We start from the raw sequence: 6,161 nt of genomic DNA, 5'->3' as shown, positions 1-6,161 counted from the left end.
CTGGAACTCGCTCTGTAGACCAGGCTGGTCTTGAACTCACAGAGATCCGCCTGCCTCTGCCTCCCGAGTGCTGGGATTAAAGGCGTGCGCCACCACTGCCCGGCGAGAGAAGCAATTCTTATTAGCTGTCTCTGACCACCCCCTCAAACCCATGACACAAACACACACACAGTAAATAAAATATTCTGATGCAATGTTTTGGGTTGAGTATGCAAAGTGCTTTCCGTAGCATGCATGAGGTCCTGATTCCAGTCCTCAACCTTACATAAATCAGGTGTAATGTCTCTAACTCAGGGGATCAGAAGATGCTCAAGGTCACCCTCTACCACATAGCCAAGTTCAAGGCTAGTCTGAGGTAGATGAGATGGGGGGGCAATATGCATTATATACGTTAAAGTTGCCAATAATTGTAAGTGACAAGCAGGTGAGATTCTGTTAAAGAAAAAATAAATAGTGGTTCAAGCCTGTAATTCTAGCATCTGGGAGGTGGTGGCCGGAGAACCAGGAGATCAAGGCCAGACTCAGACATAGCAAGTTCAAGGCTACCTTGGACTACCTGACATTCTGCCCCACACGTGAAATGAAGCAAAGAGGAAAAAGGAAAAAAAAAAAGACAAAAGGGTTAATCTCTTCAAAACTGGTATTGAAGGACACTGGATAGATGGCTCCGTGGTTAAGAGCACCTCTCTCTCTCTCTCTCTCTCTCTCTCTCTCTCTCTCTCTCTCTCTCTCACTCTGTTTTCTCTGTAGCTTTGGAGCCTGTCCTGGAATTTAAAGGTGTGCACCACCACCATCCAGCGCATTTGTTTCTCTTACAGAAGACCAGGGTTTGATTCCCAGCAACTACAAGGTGCCTCATAGTCATCCGTAACTTCAGTTCTATGGGATCAAGTGCCCTCTTTCAACATACATACATTTGGACAAAGCAGTCAGCACATATAAAATAAGATTTAAAAATTAAGGAAATTTGGAGGGGCTGGCGAGATGGCTCAGTGGTTAAGAGCACTGACTGCTCTTCCAGAGGGTCTGGGTTCAATTCCCAGCACCCACATGGCAGCTCTCAGCTGTCTGTAACTTCATTTCCAGAGAATCTGATATCATTATACCAATGCACATGAAATAAAGCTAAAATAAAGCTTTTTTAAAATAAATAAACAGACCAGCCTGGTCTACAGAGCTAGTTCCAGGACAGGCTCCAAAGCCACAGAGAAACCCTGTCTCGAAAAACCAAAATAAATAAATAAATAAACAAAAATAAAAAAAATTAAAAGAAAATTTGGATGTCAGGCCACAGTGATGCACACCTTTAATCCTAGCACTTGGGAGGCAGAGGCAGGCGGATCTCTGTGAGTTCAAGCCCAACCTGGTCTACAGAGGGAATTGTAGGTTAGCCAAAGCTGCACAGAGAGACCCTGTCTTGAAAGCAAGCAAACAAACAAAATTTAAAAAAAAATTGGAATTGGAATAGTAGAGCTTTTGGGGGGGGGGGTTTCGAGACAGGGTTTCTCTGTGGCTTTGGAGCCTGTCCTGGAACTAGCTCTGTAGACCAGGCTGGTCTCGAACTCACAGAGATCCACCTGCCTCTGCCTCCCGAGTGCTGGGATTAAAGGCGTGCGCCACCATCGCCCGGCTTTAGTTGGGTTTTTTGTTGTTGTTGTTCTGGCGCCTGAATCCACACACTTGAACTCTGTGACTGAGCTACATCCCTGGTCCCTGGTGTCTGTAATTGTTTGAGAAAGCTAATTTAGTTCATCAAGTTTGTAAACCGGCCGGACGATGGTGGCGCACGCCTTTAATCCCAGCATTCGGGAGGCAGAGGCAGGCGGATCTCTGTGAGTTCGAGACCAGCCTGGTCTACAGAGCCAGTTCCAGGACAGGCTACAAAGCCACAGAGAAACCCTGTCTCGAAAAACCAAAAAAAAAAAAAAAAAAAAAGTTTGTAAGCCGTTCTAAAGTGTCTGTGCTTTAATGATCATCAGTCAAAGAATGTAGAAGTAAATTCTATAACTAAATTATTAATTCAGTGACATCTATAAGGAAAAACACTCTTTTAATTATAAACTGATCGGCCTATTAGCTCAGGTTTCTTTTCTTTTTTTAAATTATTTAACTTTATTTTATGTGCATTAGTGTGAGGATGTCAGATCTGGAACTTGAGCTACAGACAGTTGTGAGCTGCCATGTGGGTGCTGGGAATCAAACCTTGGTCCTCTGGAAGTGCAGCCAGAGCTCTTAACCACTGAGCCATCTCTCCAGCCCCTAGCTCAGGTTTCTTATTACTCTTATAACTTATATTAGCCCGTAATTCTTGTCTATGTTAGCCATGTGGCTTGGTACCTTTTTCCGTGAGGCAGTCACATCTTGCTTCCTCTGAGGCTGGGTCATGACTCGGAAAAAATACTTTTTTTTAAAAAAAACGTAAGCAGTTTTTAATGAAAACTATGTATGAAACGCCCCCACGTCTGTATCTTCCCAGCCATTTCTTCCATGTATTTGCCCTTCTCCTTCCCTACTTGTCAGAACCTGGCTTTCCTTGCCTCTGCCTCCTGAGTGCTGGGATTAAAGGCGTGCGCCACCACCGCCTGGCTCCAGGATCATCCTGCGGTCTTTGTCATCCGGCTTTATCCTGGTAATACCCACCGTGCTGGGTGGATGCCCGCATGGACAGTTGTGACATTAGCCTTTTCTCGCTGCACCTGTTCAATGTAGGTGACGTATCTCTTCCTGTCCACTTGGACCACTTTGCCAATCTGCTGGCCTTTGTAGTGACCTTGGACAACCTGAGCTTCATCATCCTTTCTACTGGGCACAGATGGAACACTGTGCTTCTGTCTCAGCTCTTTGGGAAGAGGGGAAGACATGATCTTCCCCTGAATGTGAGAAGGTACACTGAAATGCCGTCTGTGGTTCTTGCTTCGGTCAGAAGTCACAAAGGGATTGAAATTCATTTGGGCGGCTGCAATCCCAGGAGAAAATGTTGTTGAGCCTGGTATGGTTGCTCCTACCTGGAATCCCACCATTTGAGAAATGGAAGCAGGGCCGGGCGGTGGTGGTGCACGCCTTTAATCCCAGCACTTGGGAGGCAGAGGCAGGCAGATCTCTGTGAGTTTGAGACCAGCCTGGTCTACAAGAGCTAGTTCCAGGACAGGCTCCGAAACCACAGAGAAACCCTGTCTCGAAAAAAAAAAAAAAAAAAAAAAAAAGAGAGAAACGGAAGCAGGAAGATCAGAAGTTCAAAACCAGCCTCAGCTATATAGCAAATTAGAGGCCAGCTTCTAATTCATGTAACTGGGTTACATAAGATCCTGTCTCCAAATGGCTTGGCAGGCAAAAGTACTTGCCATATAAGCCTGACATGTAACCAGGCTTTAAGGACTCGAACCCACAGAAAAAGGGGAGAACTACCTCCCAAAAGTTGTCTTCCAGCCTCTGCTTTATGGTACACACGCACTGACAATCACACAATATAACACAATATAATACACATGCAAAATAATAGTTAAATTAAACTAGAAAACATGATATTTTTATTTTTTAATTTTAATTATTAGTTTATGTGCATTGGATGTGTCTGGACACTATGTGCATGCAGTACCCTTGGAGGCCAGAAGAGGGAGTCAAATCACTGGTATTCCAGAAGGCAGTGAGCCGATTTGTGAGTGCTAAGAATTGAAATCTGGTCCTTTAGAAGGGCAGCCAAATGCTCTTAGCTGAATCATTTCTCCAGACCCCACCTTAGTTTTTGAGATAGGGTCACCACCTGTAGTAGCCTGTGCTTGGCCTTGAACTCTGAATTCTCCTGCTCAGTTTCTCACCCTGCTTCTAGGTTAGAGTACAGCCACCACACCCAGCTTCTTCTTTTTTTTTTTCAAAGATTTATTTATCTATTATGTATACAACATTCTGCCTCCATGTATGCCCACACACCAGAGGAGGGTGCCAGATCTCATTACAGATGGTTGTGAACCACCATGTGGTTGCTGGGAATTGAACTCAGGATCTCTGGAAGAGCAGACAGTGCTCTTAACCACTGAGCCATCTCTCCAGCCCCCCACACCCAGCTTCTATAACAACTTAGGTGAATGATTACAAATTAAAACAAGTTCTAAAGTGTTCTTTTGCATGGCAAACACTCCCTAAGTTCTAGACCCCCTAGACCCTATTCAGGGGCAATCTTTCTTCCCCAGTGCTGGAGGCCAAACCCAGGGTCTTGAACATGACAGGGACATGCCACTAAGAAACACACCCAGCCAAAAGACCCCTAAACTAGACGTGCTTTCCCGAGACTGGAGACAGCCTGGTTTGTTGTCATGCCTTCCATTTGAGTAGAGCGTCTGGCAGAGTCCACTGTCACCTGATGAGCGGTGAGTCAGGATGTGCCACCCTCATCAAACCAGCACTTCTCCATGACACAGATCAAGGAAACAAAGAATCACACGGCTTTATTGATACTTCAGCCCAGAGGACACCACAGGCAGGGCAGTGTCCTGGGCAAATCTTGAGATCCCTGGCTGTGCTCCCCCAGCCATGATCTAATGCAGAGACCCTTGGGGCGGGCAGGGGTCAAGCTCCGTGCTCAGCATTTCCCAGAAGGGCAGTGTCCTGGGGAGAGGAGAACAGCATCTCAGGCACTGGAGGTGTCTCTGAGGTCATCACTCAGCAGTCTAAGGGCCATGGAGTCTACTATCCCTGCCAAGGACTGGGGACACTGGAGAGATGACAGTGGCGGCCCCTGAATGGAGCATGTGGGCCACCATGACTCCTCTTACCTCTGTAACGGTTTCCTAGCTGGCTCTTGGTATCAGCCTTCACTTCAGGACCCCCTGCAACACAGACCACAAGACAGGGGCTTGTGGGACACAAGGGGACTTCTGCCTACCCAGCTCCTGCACCCCAGACTTGTAGAGATGCTCACTCACCAAAATGTTCCAGTCCCAGCTCTGGCCTCAGGTGCCCATGGGGTCCTGGGAAAGAAGGGTTAGGGTAGCCAACTTACATAGCCCTGGGTCCCCTTCCTTTCCTCCAAATCTCAGCACAGCGTTCAGGCTGGGCTCAGGGCCTCCCTGAATTAGCTTTATGTTTTCATTTCCATTCCTCTTATACCCTCAGCCACGGGTGAGGCCAGGACTCAGGGCCTGATACCGCCTACCCACCCTCATTCACACACCCCATTTACCTGCTTGGTTCCCAAGGCCTGCATATCCATAGTCTGGCTTCATTCCAGCCCCCCAGGGCTGGAGGCCTGGCCAGGGGGAGCCCTGCAGGGCTTCAGCCTGACCTGCAGGGGGAGAACTAGTATGGGTACACTATCCCCCAGAAATGGGCATTCAAGAGGTCCCTGTCCCTCTGGCTCTGGAACCCTCTTGACTGCCCTTGCTGGATCATCATCATCATCATCATCATCATCATCATGTTACCATTTCTCTGTAGGGTTGGAACTGTTGTCTTAGGATACGGAAGAGTCTCCTCCCCAAATCCTGCAAAAGATCCATTATTTATTCCTACCCAACTCCTGGCTATGGTCCATCCCCTTCCTCACTGTATCTGGTACCCTGGGTCCAACTCACCATTCCTAAAACTACTGGCTATGGGGAACCCTGGAGAATGAAAGAGAAGGTTTAGTGGGGGTGGTAATAAGTCTAGCTTTCCACCCCATGTCTCAGCCCCTACACCCATCCCCTCCCCAGACACCTGACTGCAGGATCTCAGGGAAAATTCCAGCTTCCAGAGCTCCATTTCCATAATGGAAACCTGCAGGAGAGAGATTGGAGCAGGGAGGGCCAGGGCAGGGCAGCCAGCTAGTCAGCTCTCAGCAAGGAGATGCAATTCAGACTGAAGAATCTGAGTCCCAACCCCATCCCACCCCTACCCCTGGTGGTGCAGGCATGGAATTTCAGCTTCTTGGGAGACCAAGGCAAGAGAACCAAAATCTCAAGGTCCGCCTGGGCTATGCAAGTCTCTGTCTCCAAACAGAAAGGAAAGGCTGCTGAGATGGCTCAGCCAGTAAAGCACTTGCCGCCTACTCTGCACGCCTGATGTGCTGACTTCAGTTCCCAGAAGCCGCATAAAGGTGGGGAGAACTGACTACATAAAGCTGTCCTCTGATGCTGGGGCAGCCGTGGCATGTGCCTTTAATCCCAGCACTCGGGAGACAAAGGCAA

The 6,161-nt window shown here is 47.9% G+C and overlaps 1 pseudogene; it reads right to left on the bottom strand.

The window, feature by feature from the left end:
* Positions 1-472: 472 nt before the first annotated feature.
* Positions 473-2,948, bottom strand: LOC101981266 (annotated as a pseudogene).
* Between the last annotated feature and the right edge of the window lie 3,213 nt (positions 2,949-6,161).

Source organism: Microtus ochrogaster, chromosome 7 (assembly GCF_000317375.1).
Source record: "Microtus ochrogaster isolate Prairie Vole_2 chromosome 7, MicOch1.0, whole genome shotgun sequence".
NCBI classification, from domain to species: Eukaryota; Metazoa; Chordata; class Mammalia; order Rodentia; family Cricetidae; genus Microtus; species Microtus ochrogaster.
This window is presented reverse-complemented; position numbering and strand designations above follow the sequence as displayed.